Below are 21,595 nucleotides of genomic sequence, written 5' to 3' on the forward strand. Positions count from 1 at the left end.
CATTAGTTCACCCCATTAAAATCAAAGAGAAAAATCTGAGAAATGTAGTTCAGCTGCCAAAGTCTCAAAATCCACCTTGAAATCTTATTGGCTATCTTCTCGAGGGAGGTGTAAATCTTCTTTTAGTTGGCTTTTATTTCTGAATTTGGCTCTGCTCCTGGAAATCTTCCCTGAGAGGCCTCCACTTGCTATAAAAGTTGCAAAAGAAACCTTGCTATTTGCAATACCATTCTGATTATTTTTTTGATCGGCCAAGAGTTGCCTTTTGGCCATCTCAAGAGCGCCTTGGTTCTGTATATCTAATTCATCATTTGGAGTCATTCTGGACATCAAGCTCTTGCTGCCAATCAAAACAACTGTGTATCTGTCTCAGGGCTGGGCCTTTAGTCTGTCCGTGTCCCTGAAAACCGAAATGAAGATTTCCATCTGATGGTTGTGATGCAATGCAGCAAATCCCTTGCTGGGAAGGCAACAGGAAAAAGAGGCTAAAAAAAAAAAGAGAAATGGAGACAAAGGGAGGTTTGGTTACAGGAACTTGGGAGGTGGTTGTAACTGATCTTTTCCTTCTGCTTTTCTTCTGGTCTAAGAGGGGTATGCACCCTAATTTTGGAAGAAGATCCAGATGTCCACTTACTCTTTTCCAGACAGCAATGGAAAGATCCTGAAGGAAATGCAGAGACTTTTTAATGGGTGTCTAGCTTTACTTGGATAAGTGGATGGCCTGGGTGTATTTTTTGAGAAAGAAATGCTGTCAGGAAAACACACTGAGGGCTCAGTGTCTCACAGTGGATCAGATCATTTTTCAGTAACAAGGCAGGAAGTTCAAGCTAGATGGATAAAAGTCATCCAGAAAAAGAAAAAAAAAAAAGAAATCCTGTGGAGCTCAAATACAATTGTTTGTATTGCTCTGAGGTTTGTGCTGAGCACAATCCAGCTTGCAGGCACCGCAGAGGTAGTCAAAGCAAGGAGAATGGTAAATAAATGAATTTCAGGGCGCAAGAAATGCTGATGCAAATAAGACTCCACTGTAACCTTTGAGTTCTGACTGCAAAGAAATATTGTGCAGACCATCGTGACACTATCACAAGGCTTACCAGCTGGGGGCAAAGAGGAGGAAAGGAAATAGGAAGGGGGCAAATAACATCATAACTTACTTGGGTTTTAGTTCAACATTTCTCTTTAAATATTTTTTTTTCCCTCTGAATTAGTTTCAATAAAACCTGCATCGCTCGTGGAGCTCCTTCAATAAAAAAGTCACTGTTTGTTATACGATAACACTGAACAGACTCCAGGCACTCCATTTTCTTATCTTAGATATACAGTGGAGCATAACTCAAGCAAAGGGGAGAAGTTAATGCATCTGTAACACTAGGTAACAGAAGGAACAGTAGCATGTTAGTGTAGTAATAACTCTCACATGTGGAATATCTGAAGATGGGTTTTATTGAATTCAGTTTATTTAACCAGGATAAACCCTTGAGATATGGATCTCATTTACAAGATGGTGTTGGCAAGAAGGCAGATTATTACAAGCACATGTGGAAGATAAGTATAAAACAAGAAGTGAAAGCCCTGTTTATATTTTTAATTAGAATCCTTTTATCACCAAAAATGTTAAGTGAAAGGGAAAGCACTAGATATAACTATTACTCGTTGATATTAATAGCAATAGGCCTTCCTACTTACACAGCACATTTCTTTCCTGGGCATCTTAATGCTGAACAAAATAAAGGCAAATTGTCTTCCCTCAGCACACATCTGATCTGGCTAAGCCCATTTTATTCAAAGACTTCTCACAGGTCCCTGTGAAATGGTCCACAAGGACCCAGTAATTGTGTCAGAAGAAGGAAAAGGAGTGGTGCAGAACTGTGTAAGGCAGAGTGAGCTGGGATGGAGAGTCTTGCAATTGACCACATGCTACTGAAATATGGTCCTATCTAGGTAACGCTGACAAGTTAGGGCAAAAGCCAAGGAGAACACAATGTACAGCTGAAATTTCAGGAGAGTTGAAGTAGGCAGAGTGCAAGTATTCAAAGCAGAATTTGACCAGGATTAACCCCTTTAATCTTGCTAAAAATACTACATGATTTTTCACGAGCAGAGGCATTCAATACTCAACTTTTGCATTTCACACAAAAGGCATTAAAACTTATGTTTTATATCTATGTATTTTTTGACATAGTTACCTTTTAAGTGACCTCTAAACAGATACCAACCACATTAAAGTTATATGTGGTATGCTGATACTTAAGGCTGCGAGGTGATGAAGTGCTTTTCTTTTCACAAGGCGATTTTGCTTGATAATCAAATGTCTCTGGTAGGTAAATAAAAAACCTCTCTCCTCTATTAGAGAGTTATTATGTTGTGTTTACAATGTATTCTTTTGGTCTGTAGTTAACATACTTTAAATACTCTTAGAGGTAAATGGCTGCCTTCCAGCCAATGACATTTTTGCACCATCAAGTTGCATATTTTGCTCAAAAGTGTGGTGCTGAGTCTGCTTCCCGGCTTTCTCTCTGCACTGCAGGTTTCCCTGTCCCTGTGCAGAGAGCTCCAAACAGCAAACTCCAATGTCTTTTTTTTTTCAGACAGAGGACCAGGCTTGCCCAGCCATGCTGGGGAGTGACAACTGCTCAGATAAATATAACAGGACAAGATATTGTTAAAAAAGAATATGGGCCAATGAAAAAAAAAAAAAAAAAAGACATTTTTAAATGGAGGCCTCCAACGATTGCTGAGGAATATTCACCTAAGCAGCAGAATATTCACCTGGGTCCTTGACAGCAAAACTGTGCCTTTTTTTCGGTAGCACATTCACAATGGAAATTACCTGTTGAATTATCGTTGCAAAAGCATCTACAGGCTACAAGGGGTTCATGGTCCATACTTTGCTAACCAATTTTATGCAGCAGCAAAAGTAGTAGAAGCTCAACTTCCCTTCTTGTCTGGTGGGATTTGCCTCTGGTTTTCTGTCAGTGGCTCAGCTATGTAAACAAGGATGTCTAGGTGACCTCTATCTACTGACTGTGCACCCATAGGCAAGACCCTCCTGACTGAGGGACAGATTTAACTGTGGGGTGGCAAACGTCAAGGGCATGCTGGCTGCCTCTGTGAAGGACTCCCCAGGACTCCCAGCTCCTCAGGTCTTGGAAATTTTCTTACCATTTAACTTGCATTGAAGGCTCCCGTCCTGTTCACTTCCTACAGGCATTTGGTGGCAGAGTAAAATATTACCCAGGGATATCTGCTTGCATTAATTTTCTTTGGCTGTTTTGGCACCTTTGTGTATTTGTTTCCCATTTGAGCGGTGACATTTATTGTCACAAACATGCGGTGGAAAGCTGATCTGGGGAGGAATGTCAGTATTTGCTCTGAAGAACAACCAGACCCCAAAAACATACATACTAACTTTAAATACGTGAATGTGTCTCATTGACTTTGTTGAATGAAACCTGATGCTGGGGAAAAAAAAAAAAACCAATGCCATGAGCTTTTCCTAACTAGTTGAGACAAATTTGTCATTGCCCAGCCTGAGTCAAGACTGTTCAGGATCTATCCTTACTATACTGAATTTGAAGAGATAAAACACATGCCGGGGATTTGCACACATTTTGGGAAAATATAGCCGTATCATGACTACACAGAGAAAGAAAGAGGCAATGTGGTTGTTATCAGTAACTGTTGCGGCATTTAGCCTCTAGAAAGGCTGCAGTGAAAAGTGAGTCCAAAAGGAACATGACTGCTGAAAATATGCTAAAAAAAGTGCTGAAAATTACGCTTGGGAGTCATTCCCTGCTCGGTCTTCACAGGGTGTGGATAAACCAGGCCAGGACTGTGAGGACAAAACCACGACCTTCATAAAATCTGTAGCTTTCTAAACATATCTACTTCAGCCAACTTTGGCTGAAGAAGTGATGGATGCCTTGCAGTCCTTGCTGTAAGTGGATTGTGATTTTTTTTTTTCCTGATACTTACTATGTGGATTATAACATCTGTGGGGAAATGTGATTGCTTGTGGCTCCTGTGTTGCTAGAACACCTCCAAGAACATAGTATGAGGCTCAAGGTTGAAACCACTCTGTCAAATTAAACCACAACAATAAAGAGTTAATATAGGTCAACCACAAGTTCCTATACTGAAGCTGCCTAACATTTCCCGTTATAAAAAAATACCAATCATTTTTCTTTTGCAGAGCTTTAATATAGCTTGCAGCAAGCAAAATATGAAATTTGACAAAGGGCACACTTGCAGTTAGGAAGGAGCAACTTACTCTCTCTACAAAAAATAAATTATTCTGAGTTGTCTGGACCCATTAATATGAAAAAACAAAACCATCCTTTGCATTTTATTATAATCTGTGGAACTTGTCTGAAGTTTCGGAACATGTGAACACACCCCAGCCCTTTCAAGAACTCTGCTAGAGGCTGCCCAAGTAACTTCATTGAGAACAAATCCTGGGTAGGGAGACTAACATGCCTTCCTCTAGAAGCCCTGCGAAATTTTGGGAGTGTGATGAGACAGAGGTCTCATGGTAGTTTAAATTATTCATGGAGATTGAGCAGCTCCTGATCCAACATACTGATGTCCATTGCTGAATTCAACCTCAGCTGCAGTGCCTAAACTCTGCCTCTGGCGCGGTTCTACAGCAGGCACTGAAACTCAAAGGGATGTTTTGCAGTGACTTCACACCTTACTTTTGTTGCACTGAGCCCCATTCCTGTGGGGACTGTTCTAAGGAGGACAACATGCCTCAAAGCTCAGTTTGCCTCTTGTTTTGGACACAGCTCATTTTCAGCTGACATGTGACTTCCTTGCTTTTCATGAAATATGACATCCCCCTTCCCTTCTTCTCCCCTTACTCTTGTGCACATAGAGCTGAGTATCATGTAGTTCAAATTTACCTCCATGGCCAAGTTCAACAAATTATCGGCCAGAGATTTTAATCAGATATTTAATCTTTCAGCCATGTAAGTGAGATTTTGTGTTTACAGTGGCAGTAGGCCAGCTTAACCTCAGAGAAGAAAGACTGTTAGTAGTGTCCTTGAAGCTGGGGAGCCAGAGTAGTGACTCCTCTGAGCAGGTCTGTCTGACCTATGGCTCAAAGGCAGCTGTAATCACCATATCAGTATGCATAGCTTTGCACACTTTTTAAGCACTAGAAATCTAAGGAAGATGTTATTGTCTTTGGAATATTGCTAGCGTCTGCTCTGTGCATTCAACATTATTTAGGATAGTAAAGAAAAGAACAAAGCTTTGCTAACAGGAGGCCACGCAGATGAACTTGTAACACGCCTGACTACAGAGTTTGCCAAATCCTGGAGCAACAGGCATCATCTTCCCAAATCAGACAAATGCCAGTACTGAAGTTAATGGATCTTCTCATTTCAGTACTGGCTTGCAGAGATGTATGTGTAAGTGCAGGCATATGCACATAATTCATTTCCAACACCTTGTTTGTAAGGATCTCATCTGTTGCCCAAAGCAGTACATGAAGGAACTGGTTCTCATAGCGTTGTCCCTGGAAGCTGCATTGCAAAGTAGAATATGCAAAGCACTTTTCAGTCCTACTTGGTGATCACCTTCATGGCTGGAAGCTAGACATCCAGTACCCTGACAATGATTTTGTTATGTATAGGTATTGAATCTTTATATTCAAAATATTCTTATGTTAGAGTCAAGGGCTGAATACTTTAGAAGTCTGGGAACATTTGGTTGTTGTCAGGGTCTAGGAGGGGTGGCATAGTGCCATTTTTTGATTCATCTTAAGTACAAACCTGAGCTCTGTGAAGCTCCTAAGCAACCTCAGATTAGGACAGGAATCTTGACTTTAGTGTTCAGACTTCTTACACTGAAATACAAAACCGTTTTGGGGAAAACCCCATATTTCCTCAGTGCAGATGTGTTTACAATCAGTGACTCATGTCAGCCCATCAGTATTCCCAGTGGTGAAATAGAAGTTTGGGAGGTATTATAGTGCTGTATAGGGAGTCTAAAAGTTATTTATCTTGGTTATTTGGTGTTTCTGGTAGCCATATGAGAAGTGGACTGTAAGAAATACATTTGGACTGTTTATACTTCATTGGAGTCTGGAGAAAGTATACCGCTATGTACCAGGGTCAAGTTTTTAGTACCTTGTGAACTCTAACTCTTTGTTGGAGTTGTAGACAAATCCTGCCTGAGATAGGGCTACTTTTTAGGAAGGATGTGTATATAGTTCCTGTCTTACAGATTGACACATCCTTTGTGATTTGTAAGTAAAACATACCACTTTATGGTCTTCCAAAATGTAAATGCTTCCTATGCCTTTGATTGCTACAGTTTAATTGCAGTTGTTGTTCACATGCCTCGTTTAATATGATTAATGTCATAACAAGTCTGAGGACATTCCTCAGTTCTTTACCTTGACAGTGGAACAACACCGATGACAAAGTGCAGGTTAGGTCATAATGGATCTCTTTTTTTAAGGAATTACCTAAGAATGCTTACAAAGATTTCAGCTTTGGCATTCACTTATTGGGTGATTTTATTTATCTTTATTTCTAACAGGGCATTCTGGCTTCATTCTAGAATGGTGAGAAATACTGCTTCTGAATTAAGCTGTGTTAATACATCTGTTGTATAAAAATTAGCCATCCAATGGGGAGAAAGAATGATAGAACATACATTGACTGTAGGTATACTGGAGATCAGCATATCAGCATATCTCCATATCTACCTTTTGCTCAGGTCATTATCGAGTTGGAAGATGAAATATGGTCTTTATATTTATGTGTAGAAGAGGTATTAGTCGTATGAGAGATTGCACAATTTGAGTTGAGGCCAGGACAAAGAACTGAAGCCACTATAGTGGCATTGATGGATGATCTCTTCTTGTCAATAGACAGAAAACAGCCATCCATTTTCACCCTTCTGAATCTTTCTTCAACACTTTACACTTTTGACCTGAAGATACTTCTATTTCACTTGGGAATGTTAACAGGGGGCCAGGGTAATGCACCAAATGGCCAGGTCCCTCTTGGAGGGATGACATCTTCCTAGGAGCTCAATATCTTCCTGCCTGCCTAACAATGTACAGTCTTGGCAGATAATTCTGATCAACCTTCTTGCTGTACAGTCCTGCTTCTTGGACTATAAGACCGAGATGACTTCAGCTGGATGACAGCAACACAACTTGCAGATTAAGGCTATTTGCTGAAAGGTAAAGACAGTGTTGACCCAGGAGATACTGACAGAAGAAAGGATTTTCGAAGAGAAGGCATCAGATATGCTCATCTTGGTGGGAGGTATGAACCAGAGCTGGTCAGTCACTCCCATGGATTGATGGTGCTCTTGTGTTCCTTGCTATTTGCAGAACTGTAGGGATCACTGAACTTAAAGGTATCAACTTAGTGATTTGACTGCAAGAGAGGAATGCTCAAATTTTTTTTGACCATCAGTAGACTACAGTAGTTTTAGCAATTATTGCCAGCATTGAAGAGCTCTTGCCATTAGAAAATCTTCATTTTCTGTTTGAAAGAAATATCCCAAACTGCCATTTCAGCTTACATTTTCTTGTCATATCTGAAATGGACAAAATTAACTTTCTTTTTTACTCTTTTTTTTTGCAGCTTCATTTTATGTATTTGAGAAGTGTTATCGCGTCTTCCCGCTGGACTAAATAACTCGATCTTTTTTATTCTTTCTCTATAGGTCATGTTTTCTAAATCTCTCATTATTCTTGATTTTCCTTAGTTAGTCCAAATCTTTTATGAAATGCCTAATCAATATGGACAAAATTCTTTGGAAGATGCCTTCTAGGTACTTGAGCAGAGTGGAAGGATTTCTTTGAGTATTAAATAAAATGTTCCCTTTTAAAAATCCCCATAATTTAGAGGAAATTTTTTTGCATTAGTATCATAAAATTGACTCACCCTCAATGTGTGGTCCCCCACATTCTCTAGTTCGTTTTTGGAAGAAGTGTTATATATTCAGTTCTTTCCCCAACTTACATTTTGACAGCTGAGAATGTCTTTCTAGCTGTAGTACTTTATTCTAGCCCCTACTGATAATATTATCTTAAATACCAGTTCTTCAATGTGTAAAGATCTTTTGAATTCTAATCTAACCTCCCAAAACATTTCCAGCCTCTTCCAAGAAGTGAGAAATTCCTTCTGATGTTTTCCAAGTTTTTAATAAAAGCGTTGATCCAAGACGGACCCCTGTGGAACTGGAGTCAAAGAAACTTTCCAGTTTGGCAATGACCTATCTCCAGCTACTTTCTGAGTAGAGTTTTCCAAGTGGCTGAGCACCTGCCTTACAGTAGTTTTGACTAGCTCATGCTTTCTTATAATTTCATGAGGGAACTGTCGTACAAGACAGTGTCAAAAGCCTTACTAGCATCCAGATATGTGACACCAACATCCTGCTAGAGAGGAAAATCAAGTTGAGCTTAACAGAGCTAGTGTTTGACAAAGCCATGTTCCACCGCAACTCTTATCTCTCAGGTAGCTTGATAGTCACCTGATGGTCCGGCTATAGTATTTTGTTATACTATTTTTATGGAAGCAAAAAGCAAGAAGCTAACTTCTTATTTAAGAAGTACTATATTTGCTCTTTTCTGGTACCCTACAACTTCTTCCATGTATCAGGAGTTTTCAGATAACTGAGATTGATTTTCTAAATTTGTTGGAGTGAATTTCGTCAGATGAAGCCCATTTGACAATATTTAACTGCATAGCAAGTAACAATCTGCCTTTTTCCACTTTACCCCTGACTAATGGGGTGCCAAAGACTTATGACAAATGAAGTTTTTGCCAGCAGTGTTAAGATCACAGTTGATTCTTTCAGTGAAGGCTGAAGTAAAAACCAGTTTGGATCAACATACTTGCAGGAGAATGTCTCATTATTATTATTTTTAATCCCTTGGAAGTTATGCTGTGACTTAACATTTCTGATTTCTCTCTATGGCACATGATACTCCTTATAGCTATCCTTGGTAATGTGTCATGTTTTTCACTTTTATTCTTGGATTTAACATTATTAAAGAGGTTTAGCAGGAGTAACACTCATTTCTGTCTGAAGCTGGTCAAGATGTTTTCTCCCACTCTGGCAGTCAGTTGTCTGGCTCCAGTTATTCATGGCTGTACTGTTTGTTGTCCAGGCTACAGCAATGTGGTATGTAAAAAGACTTTAGAGAACCGACATGCTCAGAAAGCGGTCCTGTGTTTTCTCAACAGCTGAGGTTATTCCCAATTTGTCATTTTTGTCCTCTATTCCTTTGAGTAGCTTCCCATCAGGATCTGAATCAAGTTTATGGTCTTGTTAACTTTCTTTATGGTCTCCTGGCCTGGATGGAGAATCTAAAAAGCTTGTATTTAAACTCTGGGGTGAAAGCTGTGGTCAAAGGTCTTCAGCAGAACACATAATAAGAAAGGGAAAAGTCTCTGCATAGAAATGGGGACTTTTCAGGTCTCAACCAGTGCCAGGGAATGAAATGATGCCTCCAGGAGCTGAGCTTACTGGTCTCCATAGTTGGTACTGGTGAGACTTTCTGTATTGTGTATGCATTTCTGCCCAATTTTAGACTACCTTCCACTACATGTGTTCTGCTACCGAAAGAGTGAGACTTTTCTTAATGCATTAATGCATTAATGCAAGAAGCTCAGGTACTCCCATGACAAATGTAATTTTGGGGTGCAAACAGAATCAAATAGGATAAATAAACCGTAACTCAAGAATTTTAGCATGAATATGACTTTGCTTTGTTACATGCAGCAGTTGTCACATTGTGAATAATTTGGGGGAAGTGGAAAAATTCTCAGATTATTAGTGATCTTGGTACTTTGCCACAAGACTGCTGGGAATCTGGGGGTTTTGTTCTGGGAATGGGAATGGTGGGCGAGCATTGGAGTGTATTATGAGGAATAGAGGACCTCCTGAGTGAAAAGACAGAGATTAAGATTAGAGGTTTATGACACATAATTATTCTCAGACGTGTTTCAATTTCTCTTTTTTCTTTTTGTCATTATTAAAATGTTAAGAATGTGACTATCAGAATCCTCAGATCCCTGCAAGAGGACTTGTGCAGAGGGCAACTATGGACCCTTACTGGCTTCTGTGCCTGCATAGATCCAGCTGACTGAGATGCTGTGGACAAACATACGGGATCACTGCCATTCCTAAATGTGCATTAGAAGCTACAAAGGCCAGACACCACCCTGGCCAGACAGCTCTGTGTGGGTGACAGCCCTGAGGACCAAAAAAAACCTTGGGGAGTACACTGAACTAGCAATGTCAGACCAAGACAAATGGCACACTACGTTGTCTAGATCCTGCATAGTGTCTACCAAGATGGAACTTCTATCTGAAGACTTCTCCAGAAAAAAAAGAGAGGACAAATTGTACTGAGGACAAGAAGATATCTTAGGGAACTCTTCCCTTGCACAATGCCTGTCCTTTGATTCAGTTGCTCTGCAACCAGTAATATCTCTCTTGTTTTCATTGCAGCTAGACAAAAGAGCAGCAGCTCTGAAGATTTTTCTTTGTGAGAATAAGCCGGACACAGGACCCAAGTAATCATCCTTAGGGGTTTACGTCATCCTCTGGTGTTTTGCCCATCTAAATAGAGCCTGCTTCAAAGAAATGACATAGCTCCCTTGATGGCAAAGTGCACGCACTGGGAGAGAGCTCTTGGATTTCTGACTGCTTCGCAGCACAAGTACTTGCCTAGAGAAATTCAAGTTTACCAGAAGCACTTCAATTATTTTTTGTTTCGTTTCCCCAATGCCCACCAGATTAGAACACAGCTTGGCAATGTCACTAGAAGAAAGAGAGAAAGAAAAGAAAACAACAAAACCTTACTTGCCAGTGTTTCAACTACAAATGTGATTGGAAGGGTTTGTGAAATTCACCGTAAAAGTACTTCAGACAGAAATGTTCTTTTCTTCATATGATTTTTGGAAAGTTTCAGATTTCAGCTGGTACTGTGCACAAAATCAACAGGTCTATGCAAATACATCTGGGTAAGATTGATGGGTGAGGAAAGTTGACAAGCCCCTGTCAGAGCTAAAGAGATCTCTGTCATGCGCGTGCCGATGGAAGAACTCCTGCTCTTGCTTGATAAAATGAGGGTGTTTTATAGTAAAATGAAAACAAGGAATCAAAGGGTGAGACTCAGTCTTTCTAGTACCTCATCCTGTGTGAGTTGATCAAGGGATATTCATGACTCGCAGCATAGTAGGCAGGATTGGAAGAAAATGCATGAGTTGCTCAGTTTATTCCCTTGCAGCTGCCTGTAAGCATGAGGTGAACTTTCATGGACACTCATGATTTAACAGAAATGGTGCTACGTACCATGAACTCAAATTGTGACATTGTCTCTGAAACACCAAGTGATGTTTAAATATTGTTAGAATGGGCCTGCCTCCCCTGCATCCCGATGTAGTAGCTCACAGGCAAATGTTTTCAAGATTCCTATTGCAAACATAAAGAGGAAAAGCTGAGATTTTTATATAGTCACGTGATTCTGAGAGGCAAGACTGTAAGAAAAACAAAGTATAACTGGAGTTTTGATGTAACTGGAAGAACAGACAGTGTTGGCACTGTACATTTTCAGTAACTTTTGCACTTGCTCTATCTTGAACATATGGATATCTAGAGATATACAGTTCTACATTTTAACTACGCCACTGACCCTAGCTGTTATTCTTCTAAAGCTCATAGTAAAACTTAAATACATGGGAGCAACTATGTTAAACAGGCAAGGTTATTAACTCTTTTCTACTTCTCTTTCTTAACAATAACTGTTTACATCAAGTGGTTGCAAAGTTATATCCTATGCATCACAATGTGCCTTTGATTTGGCAGTGGTTTTTGGCTTAGGAAAGACTGGCAGAGGGACTACATGATGGTCAGTGGGAAAACAAAGAGCTACTATGAAATCTTTTCTGGAGTTTCAGGAGAGGAGCACCCAAGCGATACTTGTTCAAACTCAATTGTATGTGATTAAATCTGTTTTTTGATGCATTGTAGTAGTTTTCAGAGAGAAACACATTTGTGTCTGCTTGGGCTCCAAGCCGATAGTTTACTCCTATTTCTGCTCTGGCTCCGAATGTCCGTTATCCTCCAACTCCTGTTCCTGCCCATCTGTAAAAGTCATAAAGCTGAGTTTAAATACAGCGGTGTACACAGGCAAATGATGACTTGGAAGTGTTTGAAGGAAGGGATGTGCGTCGTGACTCAAGCATTTGTGTTGTCCTCAGCGGAAAGCATGGACAATGAGAGTCCTTCACATGCAAAAAAATTGTCAGCTTTTCCACAGAAGATTCCAACCTCTTGTGTTATCAAATTTAGTACTAAGTGCAGAAAAGCCTGGCGAGGTGTGTTGACTGAGCCGTAGTTAAAAATGAAAGTCCTTAATCAGAGCCTGAATTTGTAAGAGATTAGTGAGCTTTCAGTCAAAATGGGGCAAACAGCACAGTCGGCAGCACCCTGAAAAACACAAATAACACATTGAGCCTTGAAATCTTCACTAAACATGACAGAGTTCTGGAGAATAAAAGTGTTCCTGCAGTGATTCAGCTAAGTTTTTTTTCTCTGGAGGAATTCAGCAATGTTACACAAAAAATGATGATGGATATCTTCAGTGAATAGTTGTTGTCCTATGCGGGTACCTATGTGGAAGCCGAGTGCCTCGGACAGGTGCTATGATACAATGCAAGTGAAAATAAAGCACGTGACACAAAGTATAGAAAGTATAGTTAATTAGGGATGCAGGGCTATGCAAGTCACATTAGTCACACTAATTCAGATTTCTTCACTCTTATACCTAAGAAGACCAGAGATGGATGCATTTCATCTATACATTTGTTATTTACTACCAATGTCAAAGTCAAGGAGTAATGCAGCTTTTCTGGGAACATCCAAAGGAATTCTTCCCTGTCTATTAATCAACTGAGTTACTCGCTCAATCCAGCAGGACTGAGACCAAATCCTCATGGAAGGTGGAAGATAAATATTGCCAGGGATGAAAAAGCAGTAGCTGGAGAAATGGAAACATGAGAAAATTTCATTTGATATTTGATGAATGACCTATTGGTGAACATTTTGATAATCATTTATTTGTACAACCAGTGAGGGACCTATCAGAAGGAAAAGAGAGCTACTTTCACAGTATAGAGTTAAGGAGAGAAAAGGAATGCCTGCCCAGTAGCTGGGTAGCTGGACCAAAGGAGAAAAAACATGGTCCAAAGATTCGTACAAGAAATATTTAACATGAAAATGCCTAAACATCAAGACTAAAGGCTCCAAAAATGTTTCTTCTGCTGTTTTCATTGCCAGTATGCTTTCTGAAAAAGTCTTCATGAAATGCCTCTCATCTTTCAGCCAAATGTAGGATCTTCCCTCCAGCCATGGCATAAAGTCTCCAAGTCCTTAATTTGTAGAGTTAAGGTCAAAGTCCTTTCTGGGGAATTCTTCCAAAACAACTGCGGTAGCTCCCCCTCCATGCACTGATGATTGGTACCCCACAAGTGAGGTACTCAGCTCTCTTCACACATCATGTAGATGCTGTAGGCACTTCACTTGGGACTACAGATCCTCCTGGATAACAGCATGCCTAAAAAGCCAGTGGAGCTTAGCTACTAGTTGTTGGTGTCTCCAATGTGGGTGAAGTCTTTTTTAAACTGAAATTAATATTCCCAGACAAAGCATGCAAAAAACCTTGTAAATATAGCCATGTGCATAAAGACTGCCATAGGCATTAGCTCTGAAATGAAATCTCCCTGTTTGTCTTACACGTTCTTCTTACACGTGAAATCTGTTGCCAGCCTGTTAGCTGGCAGCCATTGGTAGAGGTCAGGATGGGAGCTCACCAATGGGATTGGTCTTGAACATCAGGAAAAGATGTTTGAACACATTTCTTAGTAATGACTGGAGACACTGCAATATCCCTTGCTACACGGCCCCTGTGTTTCATTGGCAGGGAGCTTAGAACGCCAGAAACTAAACAGGCCAGCGAGACATTTACCTTTCCCACAGACAAACAGGCTCAGTTGCCCATCTTTTCTTCAAGGCAGCCACACAACATGACAGAGCTGATTTGCTCAGTCTGCTCGTGATGGCTATAGAAACATCCTTTGCAAGCTCTCTGTAGAGAGCAGTACTTGAGGTGTTGCAGAACTGCTGCTGTGCCCAGCAGGCTGCAACTAGAGCAGACACCTCTGCTGCTGCTCTCCTGTCTTGCCAAGGGACTCAAATTTCCCATGTACCCTGCTCCTATCTGCATTTTCCATCACGCACAGTGGAAGGTGTGGAGTCTTGGGTTAAAGACCCAGTAGCATGGCAAGGGTGGAAATACTGAGTTTGATGTTAGCTTGCAAATCTTACACTGTGCTTGGAATGGGTGTGTGCTGGCCTCTTTCCCCAGTTTTTACTCCATAGGATTTGACCAATCACCAGTAACTATACCTTCTGTAGTTCACAGTTACTGCTCTGAGTTCTGGCCCTTGATTTGGGGTTGTTCATCTTGTCACAGCATAAGGTTGGTAAAGGGTGACCTGCAGCTTCTGGTGAAAGTAAAAGCAGGGAAATACAGCCTGTAACTACAACCTTCATCCTTTTATTTTTTTTATTTATTCATTTACCTATTTTCAGTAGATTAATTCTCACCAAGAGCCTTGGGAACATACAAAATTACCCACAACTTCCCTTGCAGTCATTATCATACCTACTAGCTTTACCAGGCATTACTAGGCTGAGATTGTACGTGTAAAGCATACAGAGGGGGATCAAGCCAATAGCTACTAAGAAACAAGAGTTTTCAATCCTTGTGAGGAAGAAAGGTAATTTGTGTTTTTGAGAATTTCTGTGAGAGTTTGAGAGTTTCTAGGTGGCTTTCCGATACAACCTGATACAATAATGGCTCTTCACAAATACCAAAGCAAATCATCTGATGAAGATAATTCAGAAATCTTGAAAGATTGTGTGAGGAGGCTTATTTTCCAATATTGTTACAAATATCTGCTCTTTTTCCTCCTCTTTCTTAATAGCAATTACGTTGGCAGATTAAATCTTTCCGGGTGAGCTGACATGTGTTCAAGCTGCTGGACCATGTGTTCACCAATGCTTTCTGGTTTTTGCTTTAAATATTTTTGTGGGCTTCATAATCGTAATGGGCAACCTTGCCTAACCTAGTTGAAGACAAGTAGGGTATAATAGTGAGTTTTAAAAGGAGTATGGTGGGCAGAGTTTTCTTCATCTTTTCTGACTTCCAATAAAGACTCAGTGATTCTCAAGGGGATAATCTCATAAAAAGTGAGTCTGAATGCTATGTCCCCCAAAATTTCAAAATCAAGAAACCTCCTTAGGGCTGCTGGATGACTAAATCTGTTCAGTCATGCTTGCTGGGATGATAGAGGAATGTGTTGATATGAGGAGAATAACCTGATTTATGCAAAAACGTATTGCCCAGAGGAAGACTCATGTGGTGTCTCCACATCTGCCTGTCACCACTGGTGGAGGCTTCTCTCCTCAGGCGGAGAGTGAAATTGCTGTTGCTAGCAGCATACCTGTATGCTGTTATCCAAGCCACCGCGTAAAGATAGTCACCTCAGCCAGGCCACCACAATTTGCAGCCCAGTGGGAAGTATCTGCCTCTTGCATGAGGCGGCCGCTTCCTTCCATGGGGAGCAGTGGAGGAGGGCTGGGAAAAGAGCTCCAGGGTAGCTGCAAATAATAAATAACCATTTGAGCTGTTGTGGCAACAGCAGAATAAAACCAGGGAGGAGAGTTGGGGTAAGGGGCTTAAAACCAAGAGCCTGGTTTCCAGTGTCTGCCTGGCTCCCCTCTCCCCAGGGCGTGGGGATCCATGGGGGGACAGAGGGTCCACAAGGGCGTGGGTGATGCCGTTGGGGCTGGGTGAGTGGCCGCCGGCTCCGCGGCGCTGCTTGTTGTTGTTGGTCTGGCGCAGGAACTTGGCAGAGGCGTGCAGTCGGTCCCTGCTCTGGGTCCCACAGGCAGGAAAAGTCTCCCAGCCTGTGGAGGAGACAGCCTGGCTGAAAGAGCCCCGCCAGCTCCGCTGCAGATAAGTTAATGTACACAGAAGGGACGTAAATTACCACGACCCTCAGCAGCAGGACATTGGCCAGGGCCTGTCAGGAGGAGGACAAGCGTCGCAGGCTCCGCGCCTCGCTGACATTTACCTCCAGATAGAGCCACCACCGCCTGGTGAGGAAGGACCTGGTGGAGCCAGGGCTTCCTTGAAAACAGCTGCCTGTCCCCGACACCTACAAATTAAACCAGTTTTAATCAGATGAATTAATGAAGGGAGGTGTACTGTTTTCCCAAACGATTTGCATGGGGATGGCAGCCTTTTTCCCACTCTCCCCTGCTGCCTCCTCTGTGGCTCCACTGCCATTTCCCTTATGTTTCTTTATCTGTGCTGATGTTTTTTCCCCCAGTCCCCCTCCAAGAAGCCAGACGTGCCTTCATCTGCACCGTCTAAGCCCTGACAACACTCACCTCCCTGTTTACACACTGACATCACTCTGCAGCCTCCCTCCAGCCCAGAAATAACCCCTGGGAATAAAGCAAACAGGAAAAGACCCATGACGCAGGCACAACCGTTGCCTCCTTCACAGCTACAACCACATCACCCCTTCAGAAGCTGTACCCACAGAGAGCGGTGGGATCCTAGAGGATCCTGTCCAGCCCCACATCACTGAGGTTGCACATGTTGTGACATGAAGTTGCATGGGACACCTGACTCACAGGCTCCATTTGGCGGATAGGTGGAGATGAGATCCATCCAGGTAACAGGAGGAGTCAGTTGGAGACCTAAGGCGAATTCTCACAGATTCTACTCAGCCATTACACCATGCTTCCCCATATAAACACATTTCCCTCTTCTTCTCCCTCCCTGTGTTTCATATCCTTCATGAAGAGGCACAGTTAAACTTAAAGCTAGGTATATTGGGTGGACAGTGGAAACAACAATGGGAAAATATCTGCAAGGTCATTCTCAGTTACTCCAAATCATGTCTTGTAATCCACACACAGCCCATTAATTTCAACAGGACTCCTTGTGTGGTAAGCTCCTATCCGACATGTGTGTGGGAGGCACATTTTTGTCCATGGAGATTTCATTATTATTGAAAGCTTCAGTGTTAGAAGGCTCTGGGGTATAGCACTTTGCTTTCTCTCTTAGGGAAAAGCCAGACTTAGTCAGGCTAACTTCTGTGTCTTAGCATACTGTTTGCCTCTACTTTCACAAGCTCTGCTCTCTCGCATTTGTTAAATACTCTGTCTAAATACATTAGAGAAGATCACTACTATGGCTGTCCTCACTAGAATTATGCTGAATTGTTTAGGCTGCATAAATGTCCCTAAATGCATAGACTATTTTCTCTGGCTTTTGGAAAGGTAACTGCAGTTCAGTAAGGAATGGGTAACATGGAAGCTAGAGAGTGAGTGCTGAGATCAAAAGGGCTTTTTTACTTGTCAGTTTTCCCCTGGAGATGCTGAGTACAGCATGGTGCTCTTGTACCAGACCTGTCTGGATCCATGATGGTTTTGTGCAGTTGGCTTCACAGGCATGTCTGGATATGGAGTCTGAGAAGGAAGGATTTGTTAGGCTTTGTGACAAAAAAGTATATACAAATGTCACACAAAACCATGGTTATTCTGATAATGAGATTTTTTTAAAAATAGATCTACCGTGGCCAGGATTTCCAGTGGCTTCCCTTAAGCACCGGTATTTCCCATCCACTTTTTGAAAGGTAGATAGTGTGCATGATCATGGCTTTCATGTCTGTAAGGATGTGTCCTAAGGAGCAACCTGGGAACACGCCTGGGACATCTGTTTCCCCAGAGCAAGAGAAGGTGCTGTATCTCCCACTCTGCCACTCCAGCCCTGCTAATGCCACAGAACCTCCTAGCGACATGGCATGGGGTCACACTCTCTAAGTTCAGGCAATACACTTTGTTGTGGTCCTCTGCCATTGTCTTTTCTCTTCTGGCAAGGGGTGGTAGGAGAGCTGTAGACCTTCATGTCTTCTGCTTCATTCCAAAAAGAACTATGAAGAGAGTTAAAGAATAAAAGTTGTCTGAGAAAGGCTAATGGTAGACAAAATATATGAACGGTGGAACTCAGATTGCTAGCACTTCACTATGTGAGTAGCTTTGGGATACTCTGGGATGAAAGAAGCTGTGCAAGAAGAATTTTTCATAAAAACGGTAGGTAATGTGCCTAACATTCTAATTCAAAATATCCTGTAAACTGGTAACTTACTGCCTTGTGTGTCTTCATGGTTTAAAAAAAAATCCTGCCTTTTAAGTAGGAGCTGGTCAGCTAACTGATTCTTTTTCCTCTAAGTGCAGTGCCTTGGGACTCAAAAGATGGTATCTCCTGGAGGAGAAGAGTGCTCCAATAAAAAAGTGGATATATACTTCCAAGTTTTTTTTTTTTTTCTGTGTTGTACGTTAAGTGGGAAACTAGCAACAAGACAAAGTAGTAGTCGTCTGCTAACCAGAAATTACAAGGCTAGAACACCTCCCATATGAGGACAGGCTGAGAGAGTTGGGGTTGTTCATCCTGGAGAAGAGGAGGCTTCGAGGAGAACTTATAGAGACCTCCCAGTACCTGAAGGTGGCTACAAGAAAGCTGGGGAGGGACTTACTACAAAGGCTTGTAGTGATAGGATGAGGGGGAATGGCTACAAATTGGAGAGGGGAAGATTTAGACTGAACACTAGGAGGAAATTCCTCACTGTGAGAGTGGTGAGGCAATGGCACAGGCTGCCCAGGGAGGCTATGGTTGCCCCATCCCTGGAGGTGTTCAAGGCCAGACTGGATGGGGCCTTGGGCAGCCTGATCTAGTGGGAGTTGTCCCTGCCTATGGCAGGGGGTTTGGAAGCAGAAGATCTTTAGGGTTGCTTTCAACTCAAACCATTCTATAATTCTATGACTCTATGATTCTATGATTCTAAACTTGTAACAGAGAGCAATGAGCTCTCTTCCCTAGGCTGGGCAAGGGATGGAAGTGTCCTTGGCCCTAGTGGAATTACTCCAGCATCTCGTGTTATAATGACTTTTTGAGGGACACACAGTCATCCACGGGACTGATAGACGCCCTTTTCCTTAAGGACTTTCATGTAGTTGTAGGGTCAAATTGTGACCAATGTGTAAGAGTTTGGTTGTGGCAACACCTGCTCTGCTCAGGGAAAGATGACCGTAGGTTCTGATGGGAATCCAGGAGTGCAATGTGGCCAGATGGCCAAATCCTCTTCTGCCTCCAGGAATGGTTCAACATCCATCCCTGCAAAAGACAGGGCTTGGGGCTGTTTTCTAATCATTCCTTCAGCTCCTAGAGGACAGAGGAACATCTCCTGCTTTGTCAAAAGACAAAGGAACAAATAATAGCAGCAGTCATTCACTCTCTGTGTGTGCTAAGGACAGTCCCTCTCCAGTTCCAGAACTCTCCAGTTCCTCCTCCCCATCTGGAGACATGGCTTCCCTAGAGAGCTAGTGCGTGTGTGTTGTGGCACTGACAGGCTCCCTGGGCTGATATGTGTTTTCATCTCTTCCTGCACAGAATGCCTCCTGTGTTTTCTTCCAAAACACATTCACGTTCCTGGCACTGGAAATCTTTATCTTTATGTGTTGTTTTGAGCACACCCACTGCTTCCTGACTTAAAGCAGTTATAGCATAGACAGAGATTTACTGACATCAGATAGCAGTTTTCTTAAAGCCAGATTGTTCTTTTAGTGGACAAGACACAACTGGGCTTCATTTAGATGGAAGTTAAAGATCATTTTTCCTAAAGCAAACACGTTTGGAGCAGAAAATTAACCATGAATGAATGCATCTTGGATGCTGAGGGGCTAACAGGAAGGATTGGTGTAATTGTGGTGTTCAATCAAATGCTGGTTTTGGTTTCAGAGAGATTGAAATCCGCTTCTAATTCAGGTGCAGCTGAAGTGTTGAGAGAATGCCTAGTTTCACAGCAGGTGCCAGGGACTTCAAACCAGGACCAGAACTACCCTAAACACATGCAGAAATAGCTCTAAACGGCCCTTTCTCAGTCCATCCGTAAAGTCAGAAGCAAAGAGAAGGACAGATGGTACAGAAGAGCTTTCCCTTCTAGATCCAGCTCCTACAGCTGTTTCACTCTTCCTGTACTCCCAGCGTCAGCATTTGGCCCCCAGCAGGACTCCTGCAGACCGGAGAATCCAGCCTCACATTTTTCTGTGATCTGTTGCTGTGTTCACACCTCTTCAGTGCATTTCATTTCAAAACTATGATATTTCTTTGTTTCAAATGGGTCTTCTGTAGTGACTCACCCCTAAAATACCCAGTGGTATGTAAACATACCCCAGCTTTCCTGAAAGAAGGAATCCCAGTTTTCAGTTCTGCAGCGGACATCCTGACAAGATGCTGGTCCATTTGTATGTCTAAATGTCCAGGCTTGTTGCTTCAGGATGTGTGGGCTGGAGTTTGCCTTTTTGCTAACATAAATGCAGATTTTGACACACAGCTGCTGCTGAGGGATTTGGGGAGGTATCTCTGATTCAGAAAAGAAAAAGGTTGTTTGACTGTACATAGATGGCCTCTGGCTCCCTTCAGGGATGATTCCCTTTTCCCTCAGCCTTGCACTTTGAATAAGCATCCAGAGGCTTGGAAGCTTATCCAGACTTATCCAAATCTCTTTGAAGGGATGGATTAAGGCAGGAACCCTGGGACTCAGGCCAAGAAACCTCAACAACACAACAAGTTAGTGGGAAACCAAGAGTCTGTCCAGAGGAGCTGGCTAAGGAAAAATGAAGTCCATCCCAGGGAGGCGACAGGAAGGGATGGTCTGTCTGGGGAAGGAGGGCTCTGTGGGGAGTTGAGCAAGGGGGATAAGAGAAGGGGAGGGTGTGAACCAGACTGGGAAGGATAGGAAAAGGCACACTGTGGTAGGCTCAGGCCCTAGTTGCCTTATGCCAAGTCTATCTTATGGGTCTGTGACCCTGGCTACAAATTCTCTGTGAAGAAGTTATGGTGGGAGGCTTCTGGTACTCTCTGGCACTGGCTATGTCAGTGACATTGGTGAAGCAGTCTCTTATCCAAGCATGGATTACCTTGTGGGAGACATAAATAAGGGGAGACACGAACAAATTGTGTGAAATATTCAATAGTCCCAAGGAAGACGACCAGGAGGTTTCTGTTCACCTTGTTCCGTGCTGAAAGACAAAAGGACATTTAATAAAACACTGAAATATAATGGTTTGGGTTGGAAACAACTTTAAAGATCAAGTTATTCTAACTGCCAGCCATGGACAAGGACACCTTCCACTAGACCATGTTGTCCAAAACCTCATTCAGCCTGATTTTGAACACCTGCAGGGATGAGGCACCCACAACTTCCCTGAGCAACCTGTTTCAGTGCCTCATCACCCTCACCATGAATAATTTCTTCCTAGCGTCTAATCTAAATCTACCTTCTTTCAGTTTAAAGCCATTACCCCTTGTCCTATCACCACATGCCCTTGTAAAAAGTCACTCTCCAGCTTTCTTGGAGGCTCCCTTCAGGTACTGGAAGGCTACTATAAGGTCTCCCTGAAGCCTTCTCTTCTCCAG

The sequence above is a fragment of the Cuculus canorus genome, chromosome 2 (genome assembly GCF_017976375.1).
Source record: "Cuculus canorus isolate bCucCan1 chromosome 2, bCucCan1.pri, whole genome shotgun sequence".
Lineage (NCBI taxonomy): Eukaryota > Metazoa > Chordata > Aves > Cuculiformes > Cuculidae > Cuculus > Cuculus canorus.